This window comes from Sarcophilus harrisii, chromosome 3, assembly GCF_902635505.1.
Source record: "Sarcophilus harrisii chromosome 3, mSarHar1.11, whole genome shotgun sequence".
In the NCBI taxonomy this organism is placed as follows: Eukaryota; Metazoa; Chordata; class Mammalia; order Dasyuromorphia; family Dasyuridae; genus Sarcophilus; species Sarcophilus harrisii.
In genome coordinates, this window is record NC_045428.1 from 592,301,293 (window position 1) to 592,314,599 (window position 13,307).

A 13,307-nucleotide genomic window follows, 5' to 3' on the forward strand; every position below is an offset into this window, starting at 1 on the left:
TAGATGTGTTGTGTTTTGACCTTGTAGGTTACGTGTATTCGCTCAAAACTGTCTAGATGTGGCTAGAATTATATCTATCTGTTCTTTTAAATATCTGGGGTCATGGGAGTCTAATTCTCCCTCTTCCTACTGGGTCTTTGAGGAAGGGAGCAAGATTAGGTTCACAGCTTGGCGTAGCACATTGGCAGTGGAGCCTGAACCAGTTTCAGATGTCATTGGGAAATATTTAACTAAATAAAAATGCAGATAATATTCCATTTTGACACCAAAACCTTTGAAAAGACCCTGAGGGATCCTTATATATTGATGGCCCCATTTCTATGGAAATTTTACATCACTGTTGTAACAAACTGTAGACTGGCACCTAAAGAGTCTGGATTTTATTCCAACGATTCCTGGTCAGGGGAGTGACACGATCACTTCTGCGCCTCAGGAAAATAATTTTGGCAGCTCTTTGGAGATTGACTTACAGAGGCAAGAGGTGACGGGAACTTGAATTAGGATGGTGATATTTGAGAAGAGAAGAGCAGACAGATAGAGATTGTCTAGAGATAAAAATCAACAAGATTTGGCAGTTAAGAGAATGTGAGGGAAAGGGAGGGGAGAAAGCCAGGGATTATAGGGAAGGTCACACACCTGGATAACTGAGAAGATAAAAAAGGAGGCGGCAGCAGAAGGAGGGTCAAGATGGGGAGCAGGTTGGAAGCTCTAGCCTCCGGTCATCCTGGTGTGTCAGGGGATGAGAGTCACAGAGAGATGCACTGCAAAGGGGGGAGTCATAAAGAGAGAATCAGCCTTCTATGGTTTCATCTCAGTAGAGAGGATGATGGGAAATGTAGGGTTTGGGTTTGTTTGTTTTTTTTTGGTGGAAGAAGGCTGACTGGCTATGGGAGAAAGGAACTGCACAGGGGTGTTGGGGTGGAGATGAGGGAAGAAAGTCATACTGTTGGAGACCCTGGGGAAATTTTAAGCTCTCTGGAGGACTAGGGGGTTGGGAACTGCCAGGGTGAGCTGAGTGCAAGGGAAGGATGTTGCTACACTAACTGAACATAGTTAATGAGCCTCTCCTGCCTCCCTGATCCATTGAAGGAGTGATATGTGGCCCTGATCAGTTATGTATTATCTCACCACCTCTCTGTGCTAGGACAATTCAGTTCTGGGGTGGAAGTTTAGTTTTATAAATGACCCTGAGCAGAATCTCCAAAATCTGAACTCAGATTTGCCCTGCTAGGCTGAGCTGATTGAAAGTGTGAATACTGGGAGTGTGTTCAAGGCCAAGTTTTGGCCCTGGGGAAGTTAGGTGGTACAGGGGACAGAGGACCAGCTCTGAAGTCAAAAGGACCTGAGTTTAAATCTGGTCTCAGGGATTTAACACTTCCTAACTGTGTGACCTTGGGCAAGTCACTTTAACCCTAACTGCCTCAGCAAAAACAAAACAAAACAAAATTTTAAAAATGGCCTCTCATCTCTGGAGGTGATTGTCAATAAACATTTATTAAGTGCCTACTGTGTGCCGAGGGCTGTGCTAAGTATTGAGAATACAAAGAAAAGCAGAAGATGGTCCCTGTTCCTAAGCTGCTTGCAGTCAAATGGAGGGAGATACATCAAAGGAAGCATAAATCGTGGAGTAGGATGAGGTAGGGAAAGATGCAGGGCAGAGGGTACAGTCCTGGTGCATGGTGGAGTTCTTTTTTTTAAATAGCTTTTTATTTACAAGATATATGCATGGGGAATTTTTCAGCATTGACAATTGCAAAACCCTTTGATTCAACTATTCCCCTCCTTCCCCTCACCTCGTCCCCCAGATGGCAGATTGACCAATACATGTTAAATATGTTAAAGTATAAGTTAAATACAATATATGTATACATGTCCATACAGTTATTTTGCTGTACAAAAAGAATCGGACTCTGAAATAGTGTACTACTAACCTGTAAAGGAAATCAAAAGTGCAGGCAGACAAAAATAGAGGGATTGGGAATTCTATGTAGTGGTTCATAGTCATTCATAGTCATCTCCCAGAGTTCTTTCTCTGGGTGTCGCTGGTTCAGTTCATTACTATTCTATAGGAACTGATTTGGTTCATCTCATTGCCGAAGATGGCTACATCCATTGGAATTGATCATCATATAGTATTGTTTTGAAGTCCTGCTCATTTCACTCAGCATCAGTTCATGTGAGTCTCTCCAGGCCTTTCTGAAATCATCCTGCTGGTCATTTCTTACCGAACAGTTATATTCCATAATATTTATATACATGGTGGAGTTCTTTGCTGTGCCCTTCAGTCAAAGGGGCAGAGGGCACCTAAGGTACAGATGAGGTGTGAACACCAATCTTGCAATCTTGCACACTTCCCACTTCCTATAAAGAGAAGTTTGAAAAGAAAATTCTATGAAGAGATTGAGGGAACCTGAGAGACATTTCCTGCGTGTATTTTTAAGCAGAAAAGAAAGGCACAAAGACAATTCACAAGCACAGGATCCTTCATTTTGTGCCGGGCCCTGCCCTGAGCCTTCCAGAGGAGCTCCCCACCTTCCCTTGCCCATATTGACTTTGTGACATGCTACAAACGTTATTCTCTTGCTTAAAGATTCAGAAATGAGAATGGACCAACCAGAGTGTTTTCTAGGGAGTTGTACACTTCCCTTCGGCTCCCTGAAGGTTATTCTGATTGGCTCTTTCTCAATCCAAGGGGCAGGAAGAATCCACTTACCCACTGGTTCCTCCAGCCACGAGGGGGTTTGTTTCAGAATTCGGACTGATGGCTTTCTGAAGGGACAGGAAAATCGACAGTCTCTCATTACACCCGAATTAACTTCCCACCTATTCCTTTTCCTCTTAATTAGCAATCTCTCCTCTGAGTAACCATTGTTTCAAATGCATCTTTTAGAAAGACCACAGATGCCTTTTTGTTGTTGTGCAGTTGTTTTTCAGTCATGTCGTACTCTTCATGATCCCATTTGAGCTACGCCAGTAGTTTGTCATTTCCTTCTCCAGTTCATTTTACAGATATAGGAAACTGAACCAAACAGGGCTAAGTGACTTGTCCAGTGTCACCCACCTAGTCAGTGACAAAGGTTGAATTTGAACTCGTGTCTTCCTTACTATAAGCCAGTCTTCCCATTCATAACCACTATGGTTCTCTACCCACGTAACTTTAAAAACCCAAATAGAATATGTGTGTGTGTGTGTGTGTGTGTGTGTGTGTATGTGTGTGTGTGTGTGTGTGTGTGTGAAAGCAGTTTTGGGTAGTGGCTTTAAAAATAACTATTGAGGAGCAGCTAGGTGGTTCAGTGGATAGAGCACCAGCCCTGAAGTCAGGAGGACCCGAGTTCAAGTCTGATCTCATATATTTAACACTTCTTGGCCTTGTGACCCTTGGCAAGTCACTTAACCCCAATTGTCTCAGCAAAAAACTTATTGAGAAAGATCTTTCTAGGAGAATAATTGAGAAAATGGCTTAGTATGAAATGCCTCTCCTTATGAATCAGGAAGAAGATGTGCGTTTTCTGTTATCCATAGGACTTGTGGAGAATCTGTGTAACAGAAAAATGAGAGACCTCTTTATAGGATTTTCCTCAAAAATAACACGATAGTTGTCACAAAGAAGTCTCTCTCTCTTTTTGTTCTCTATTACATAGAGAACTATTGAGTGTTATTTTTGAGAAAAATCCTATGAAGAGAAGTTTGAAAAGAAAATTCTATGAAGAGATTGAGGGAAACTGAGAGACATTTCCTGCGTTTATGGAAAAGAATAAAAAGGGAGAAAGGGAATTATCCTTAAGGAGAAATATTTAAAAAGTATTAAAATAGTTTAATCATTATCTCAGAGGAGTTGGGCGATTTAAGACTGAGTTTTCAGACAAGTAAAAAGGAGTCAACTGCAGAGAGTGTTTATGGAAAAGAATAAAAAGGGAGAAAGGGAGCTATCCTTAAGGAGAAATATTAAAAAGAGCATTAAAATATTTTAATCATTATCTAAGATGAGTTGAGTGATTTAAGACTGAGTTTTCAGATAAGTAAAAAGGAGTCAACTGCAGATAATGGGGATTAGAGGTATCTTGGACCAGGGTTTCTTAAACTTTTTACACTCGTGACCTTTTTTTGCCCATGAAATTTTTATGTGATTCTGGCTATATAGGCATATAAACTAGATATACAGAACAAACATTTACTGATAATCGCAATTTCCCAACCCTCATATTCAGTTACGAGATCCCATATATAGAGGGTTACAAATCATAGTTTGAGAAGCTCGGCCTACGTTCCTTGCGGCCCCTTCTGGATACGTTCGACTTCCTCTCTTGACCCCCAAACCTGAGCGGATCTTTTTGTAACTTCCACTCTTTGCTTCCGTTTCTACCATTGGAGATGGAGCAGAACCAGTCTTGCGATTCCAATTAAGGATTTAATTTGATTAGCCCATCGCTCATCCTTACTACTGTGGTTTTAATGAGATTTCCTTCAAGGCAATAAAGAGGCCTGGAGGGAATGGCAGGGGAGGGAAGACGCCCAGATAATTGAATGGCTAATAATGATGGCTTGCATTTAAGCTAATATACAATTACATATGTCACACACACAATATATATGTGCGTATATCTATTTATAGTTTCATTTTTAGGTTTTTGAAATGTTTCACAAGTATTAATTATCTCATTTTATCCTCACAACAACCTTGAGAGGAAGGTATTATTATTCCTATTTTATAGAAGAGGAAACTGAGTCTGAGATTACATGTTTCCAAGCATACAGTTAGTAAGTATCAGAGTCCAGATTTTAATTCTGGTCTTCCTGACTCTAGGCCCAGCGCTCTCTCTACTGTACTAATAGCTTCCCATTAATTGGCTTTTCCTTCCTGTTGAAGGAGAATTCCAGCCAGACATCTTCCTGATTTTGGCTTCAGAACATGGTCATCTGTTGGTGACCCTGGCTCAGGAGAGACTCATGGATCCTTTCCAACTCTGTCCACACTTAAGGTTCTTTTTATTCTTCTTATTATTTCCTGAGGCAGTTGGGGTTAAGTGACTTGCCCAGGGTCACACACCCGGGAAGTGTTAAGTGTCTAAGGTCAAATTTGAACTCAGATCCTCCTGACTTCAGGGCTAGTGCTCTATCCACTGCACCACCTAGCTGCCCCCTCCCACTTCAGGTTCTGAAACTATACTAGCAAAGATTATCAAATGATTCTTAATTACTGGTGACAACTAATATGCTTCTGTTTTCTCCAGTCTTCTCTCTTTCAGTTCAAACATACTCAGTCTTTTGATGTTTGCTCAACCAACATTTTCTGCCCAATACGAGAGGGTCGCTAGCTGGCAACATAGTGTATACTGCTCCTGGCCTGGAGCCAGGAAGATCATTTTCCTGAGTTCAAATCGGTACTCAGATATTTAGGAGCTGTGGGACCCTGAACGAGTCACTTAACTCTGTCTCAACTTCCTTATCTGTCAAATAATCTGGAGAAGAAAGTGACACTCTAGTGTCTCTCCCAAGAAAACCCCAAATGGGGTCATGAAAAGTTGGATATGACAGAAAAAAAGCTGAATAGGACTGTCGGAGTTGTTGGGGATTGCTCCTCCTCTGGGCCATAAGGGGGGAGCTCTGTGCTCACTCTATCCCAGCTGTCCAAATAGGCTCTCAGCCAGGCGTAGGGCCACAGGCTAACATTCGGGAAAGAAAGCGCCCCAAAGAGCCTCTCTTCCCTTCCCTACCAGTATTAGGGCTCTAGTTCCCTCCCAGGGGAGACTTAACACAAGAAGCCCAAATCTGAAAAGCCAAAGCAGGAGTTTTGGTTCTGCTTCTTCCCACCTCACTCCCAATAACAGGAGTCGGCATTTTCCAAGCTCAGGGAGAGAGGATCTATGGGTGAGAATGTGTGGGAGAGTATATGTGGCTCTGCTGAGGAGACCTGGGTTCCAAGTTCAGTCTTTACCCACTGTGTGTTTTTGGACAAGAAACCCTTTCTGGGCCTCAGTTTCTCCATCTGTAAAAAATGGGACAGAGTTGCTAGTTGACACCTATTTTTGCAACTTACACAAGTTCAGGGTCCTCCTGAATGAGTCTGGGATCTCTTATTGTCCTTCCTTTTTAACTTCCTGTGTGTTAGAATCCTCTAAGGTACATCCCTGGCAAGACCCCATCCCCGGTGTCTCCAGGCCTGTCTATTTCTGCATACTGACCTGGGCTGGAAATATAATGCATTGTAGCTTTTTTCTCTTTCAATTTCCCAATCAGAACTTGATCTGGTGCTTTTCCTAAATCATTGTATTGGGGAACTCTGTGGTACTTCTTCCTGTTATTAGTCCATTTTGGCTCTTCCCACTAGTCCAGGGTAGCCTGTTCAATCTTGCTTACCTCTCCTAAGTGGTAAGAACACTCCCATTTCAGCCAGGGCCCTAAGTTGTGTCAATCCTCCAGGTATGACCTTAGAGCAAGGAGAGTCTTGGGAAACAACAGATTTTTAAGAATGTCTAGTATTGGGACACTGATACATTGTTGGTGGAATCGTGAATGCATCCAGCCATTCTGGAGAGCGATTTGGAACTATGCTCAAAAAGTTATCAAACTGTGCATACCCTTTGATCCAGGAGTGTTACTAGTGGGCTTATACCCCAAAGAGATGTTAAAGGAGGGAAAGGGGCCTACCTATATGTGCAAAAGTGTTTGAGGCGGCCCTTCTTGTAATAGCACCAAACTGGCAAAGATAGAAGGCAAGAACAAGGACCCAAGAGATGAAGAGCCATAAGTTATGGCATATGAATGTTAGAGAGTACTATTGTTCTAAGAGAAATGATCAGGAAGATGATTTTAGAGACTCTTGAACTGATAGGAACTCATAAAATGAACAGAACCAAGAGATCATTGCACACGGCAACAACAAGATCATGTGATGATCAATTCTGATGGACTTGACTCTTTCCAACAACAAAGATGCTTCAGGTCAGTTCCAATGATGATGAAGAGAGTCATCTATACCCAAAGGATTGTGGGAACTGAAAGGGGATCACAACATGGCATTCTCACTCTTTTTGACGTTGTTCGCTTGCATTTTGTTTTCTTATTTTCTTTCATTTTCAATCTGATTTTTCTCATGCAACAAGAGAATTGTATCACTACATCTCCCCATACTGGATTGAACATGAAAAAGAATGCCTAGTATTGCATTTACAAATATCCACCTTTATTCCCAGTTTTAGATTCTGAAATTAGAGCACACTAGATCATCAGTACCCAGAACCCAGAAATAGCTATTCCTTTATAAAATGTAGCAATCTAGATCACTGTAAAGAAGAGTGGGTTTAGAAACAGTAATAATTTATGTGCCAGTCATTACAGATTTTGTATATACCATCATGTACTCTATGAAATATCATCTTCAATGATTTAAGTTGTATCCTTGTGCCTACCACGAATACAGGATGCAGTTGTATCCTTATGGAATCAGTGACTGTTCTACTAAGAGTCTACTGGGCATTCCAACTAGGGCAAGCCCACAGGAATGTTTCATATACACAAACCTACAGCTAAGTTGTGTCAACTAAGTTAAGGAATAGCAGATGAAAGGACGTGAAAGTAAGGACAACAGTCTGTTCCAAGGCATGGGTAACAATAGACCTGACATTCTTAGCTAAGCTTTTCTCAGTTCTTTCCAGAATGGCACACATCAGAAATGACCAGATTGTCTTTTTTTTTTGTCCTCAAGGAACTATAAATATGACCAAAAGGTGTGAAGACTGAGTTAGCATCCTGGTTACCTTAGAATCAGCCAGAGTCAGGATAAGCAAAAGTCCTTGGTCTTTATTCTTGGTCTTTAGAGGTAGGATTGAATTGGATGGATGCAGGATCTCCATGACCTCCTTCTCCCTCATCTGCCGCCAAAGTGACCTTGGCCTGTCTTATTCCACCCCCTAGTCCCTCCTACAATTCTCTGTATATACCAATTGTCGAGCCAGCACAGGATAGTGGGAAGGGCCATTTTCCAAGCATATGCTTATAAAGTATTGTCCAATCGATAATTAACCTTAAGTGCTTGGTTGTCTGACTTCAGTGTACCAATTCAACAGTTTCAGCCTTTTACAAAAAGGCACAGTCTTTTTGCTCTGGGATGTCACATCTTCTTTTGAAAATGGGAAAGGATCCTAGCACAATCTCCCTGTCCCTCTGCTTCTGACTACACAGGAACATTCCTTTACAATGGAACACCTGAAATCATGACTGAAGACCTTGGCTCTGAGCAGCAGTTTTAACAAATTGTTGAAGAATATCTAATTACAGGAGAATTTTCAGATAACTTTCTACTTTCTATCAGCTGCTCTGCTTGGTTCAGACTCAGATTATAGTTATAAATTATGTCTATAAGTTTCTAATGATCTGATTATAAGAAGACCAAAAAAAGTTTTAAATTATGAAAATATAACATGTTTATACTTCTTGAAATAAAGTTTTGGTCATGAAAAAAATGATCCATTGCCAGTCCCCCACCTCCTAGTACCCTTCTTTACTTTCCAGCTTCTCTTTATATATATTATCTTCCCCCATTAGATGATAAGCTCCTGAGGACAAAAGCTGTCTTTCTTTTTTTTTATTTATATTCCTAGCACTTAAGTAGCAGAGTACCTGGCACATAGTAGGTATTTAATACATGTTAATTGAACTGAATGTGACTATTTGAATGTGTCTGCTTTAGCTAAAATGTGGTAATCAATCATAAACTCTTTCTGAAAACATACATTAAACATCCATCATTATATAGACTTAATCTTTTGAATAAAATAAACCTGAACATTAGCACCAAACAAAGGATGCTGGTCTCCCTATTGATTAGTTTCCCAATGTTCTGCTCTGGCAGAGGAGGCTGACACAGCAATGCTGCTGGGCCATTAAAGGAGAATGTTGAGCTTGTCAGTGAACTTTTGGAATCTGGCAACCCTGACACATTGTTCAAATGTGTTATACCAGACCCAGGAACAAGATTAGGAAGGATTTTCTTTGGCACCAATGGGTTAATCTTGTGAAAGACTGAGGTCAATAGGAGATGAGGAAGAAGTGAGATAAGGTGAGAATTATTCTGTTTAACAGAGTAAAAAAGAGAAAGAATAGTCCTGGTATAGAGTTAACCCAGACTTTCTTTTTCAAAATTGTCCAGACATTTTCAGGCTGGCCCAGAATTTTACTTTGGGGGAAGGGGACAGCCTCATATACTCTACACAGGCAAAGATGACAAAGTTATTCCTAGGCTGTCATTCTGATTTAACTCAGTTTACTCTTCTAAACACATTCCTAGTGATAAAGCTTGTTCACATTCACTTATGATACTTTTGGTATCAGTTCAATACCAGGATGTTCCACATCCAGGTGAAAGCTCTGCAGTCAATTTTCTGGGCCTGTCCTTGGACAGGATTACAATAACAATCAAAGCTAACATTTAGCACTATGATGTTTGAAAAGAGTTTTATTAACATTATATATTTTTACAAACATTATCATATCCTCAAGACAATCCTGGGAGCTTAGTCGTTATTGTTAACCATAATTTACATATGAGAAAACTAAGGATGAAAGGTTGTAGCAGGCCCAGGATCATGCAACTAGTAAGTGTCTGAGCAAGGATTTGAATTCAGGTTTTCCTAACTTCTAAGTCCGATGCTCTATGTACTGTCCATAAAAGTGTCTCAATTATAATCAACTGATACAATGAGGGAAACTCCGGCAGAAGTGGGAAATGCCCGTTGGGAGTCTTGTTCTTAGAGCATACTGGGTTTGATCTGCTTACTGCCATCCTTTGTGGAAAAGACCGAAGAGCCTGCTTCTGGAAGGGCATGATGAAACAGATAAAGACTCTGATGTGGATAACTCGATTTTCTTTCTTTCCTGGGTGGTTTGAGTGGGAAAGATACACTGTACGCATTGTGGTGGGGAGAGAGATCTTGGGCCTTACAATCTGCAGCCAGCCCAACATGCAGCCTTTGTTCCATACTGCTCTTAAGTGAAGGAGGACCAGATTAGGTTATGACCTTGTGGGATCTGAAAGGTTGTAAAGGCTACATATGCTACGTAAAGATAATATAGAAAAGTCACTTGGCTAGATGACAGAAATGTGCTTCAGATTTCTAGGAATCATCAAATTTATCATTTAAATAAAGCAGAGATAGTCTATTTCACATTTTGGTTTCATTCTACAGATTCTTTGTTTTTAGGGACATTACTACTTTCAAATTCTGCTGAATAATAGGATTTCTAACTTCCCAGTGTTTGTTATACTGTTTGTGAAACTCTTGACAAATTCTTGAAGTACTGAATATATATATATATAATGTGTATACACCCGTAGCATACACACACACACACACACACACACACACACACACACACATTGTTATATTTAACAGTCATTAACCAGAGGGAAACCAATGTTTCCCAGATAAATGTGTCTATTTTGCGATAACACTAATTTGTCAATCAGTCACAATATTCGGATCAGAGAGAAGAGGAGATCCTGATGTTATCGATGCACTTGAGGGTCATTCCCAAAGAATAATAGCATTTCTGTATGCCTGTAAGATTTTCTACAATCATAATGCAAGAAACTTATAACTGAAGCACTAGTATACATTATAATCTCATGAACTTAAAATGTAAAACATGAAATAAAACTTGTTGCCAATTTAATAACAAGAATTCCTTTGAATGGATCTTAAATTCATCCACACAGAAAGCAAAAATGTTCTATACAAACTCATATTCTAGATGGATTCAGAAATTAGAATAGAATAGATGCCACTTTTAATTTCATAGCTACTAGGGTGGTACATCTAAAGCACAGATCAATTATGCCATGAATAATTGCCCCCACCGAATTTATCAGCCCCCAAATAAATCCAGAATTGAGATTGCTCAAATATCCAGCTAAGTTGCAAATCCACCAGAATATCAGTATTTGAAATGAAACTTGAAAACCTTTAGCAATCTCAAATCAAACCCCAAACATGGGGAGGAATTACGTTCTCAGAGATAGCTTCTAAAATATAGCCAGAGCACTCTGTGGGCAGAAGATTTCACATATTGTCAAACTTAGTTACTTTATATATTATGTATGACTTACGTGTTTTTCTTAGTACTAGATAACATTTAATTAAGTGTCCGGGGCTGTTCCCAGGTGTAACTAGGACATCCCAAAGGGTAGCGATTATGTGCTCTAGGAAATCCTAGATATCCACAAGGCTCTCTCAGGGACCCCACAAGATCAACATTATTTTCATAATAATATTAAAATATTTTGATTTCTAATGAGGTAAATATCAATAGATATAACCCACATATATAAAATGTAATTTTTGAGTGTGAAGATGTTCTGAAGCCACCAAGTTTGAGAGCTACTAATATGGAGCATGCTCAGAACTTCCCTTCCTGATTTCCTAAGACCCTGAAGGGGCTTTGGAACTAATCTCTGGCTATTCATGACTCATGGCTAAAGGCCTTGACTTTTGGGATGACCAGGAGTCCCCTAATTGGCTGAGCTACAAGAGCTCATGACTCAATGGATTTGTGAAATTGAACAGCAAACGCTTCCATTTCCTTCATTCTTTTCTTTTGGATTCATCATGCCAGGAAGCGGTGACCTGTCCCTAGACCCCCGTGGGAGGTTGAGGGGATGGGCTTCTAGTCCATAGAACAAGGACCCAAGAGATGAAGCTTGTGGTTGGGCTCCTTGCTGCCTTCTCTGCTTGGTGCTTCCTTTCCCAAGCAGATGACCTAGCATGAATTTGATTTTATGGTTTTTTGCTTCCCTTCCCATTAGAGGGATCCGGGGGGCAAAAATGAATTGCTGGGTCTTGAGAACTCTCACATTCCTCATCAGCCAAGCACTTATCCAAGAAGACTTAGCAGACTATAGAGAGTCTTCAGCTAGAGATTTTAAAAAATCACTTAATAGAAAAAAATCCACCAATCACCACCTCACAAAGATCCTTTGTGGAAAACACAAGGGAATATTATTGTCAAATTTCACAACTCCCGGATCAAGGAGAAAATTTTGCAAGAGACAAGAAAAAACAATTCAAATCAATATGCTGAAGCTACAATTTTAATTGTTCAAGATTTATCAGCAGCTCTAATAAAAAACCGTAGATTCTGGAATCATATCTACCAACAATCAAAAGAATTATACCTGTGGCCAAAAATATCCACCCAGCAAAATTATTTATAATTTTGAACCAGAAAAAATGGACATTCAATGAACTTGCTGATTCTCAGGACTTTCTCTCAACCAAGCCTGAACTTACCAGAAAATTTAACATATACAAGTTAATATGAAAGATCAATTTTAAGGAACTTAACATGGACAAACTATTTAAAACTATTTAAACATGGACAAATTATTTATTTTTTTACATAGGCAAATGTAAAATGTTTAAAATTCACATCAAGAATAGGGTAGTTCAAAAGAAAGGTTGGCAGAGTCAAGGCAAAAATTGTAATCGTGTTATACAAATGAGGTGCAGAGGAAGAATAGAGACAGAGGCATTAAAGGGGGGAAGAGGACTCATAATTCTGAAAACCTACTTACATCGGGAATGGATTCAATAGGTAACACTACATATGTACCATGAAAGGTATAGCACTGTCCAAAATCTATAAAGAAATAAGGGGGAAGGGATGGGTAGATGGGGAAACAAAGGGTGAAGGAAGAAGACAAGGGAGGAATACATGGTGGGGGAAGTTAAATAATACAAAGCAAGTTATGGAGCAGAATTTAAGGAGTCAGTAGGGATAGGAGAGATGTGTGTGTGTATGTGTATATCTACATATGAATACATAAATATATCTTTTCTTAATTGTAGCTTGCTTATGGGTAGTAGGGAGAATGAAAAGGAGAAAAAAGAATAAAGTAAATAAGGTGTGCAGCAGAGAACCAAAGAACAAAGAAGTAAATGAAAAGAAAAAATGAACATTTGTGAATATAATTTCTTCTACTAATATATACACTTTCTTGATCTGGTAATTTGTTGTTAGATATTCTGAGTCTTCCCTGATGTCCTGTTGCATCCATAACAATGTTCTCTTTTGTATGACTTTATTTTGTTTTGTATTTCTTTTCTGTTTTTTTTTTTTCCAAATAAAATAAATTTTAAAAAAACCTCATCTTCCCAAGTATAAGGTAGTGGTGTCATGACTAGACATTGAAGAAGTATCTTTCACGCCTCCCACTTGTCTTTCCACTCCTTCATATTCAATCTGCTTCCAAGGTTTGTTGCAGCATCTCTTCAATAACCCTCTTCCCCCTTCTTTCTCACGGCCTCCACTAG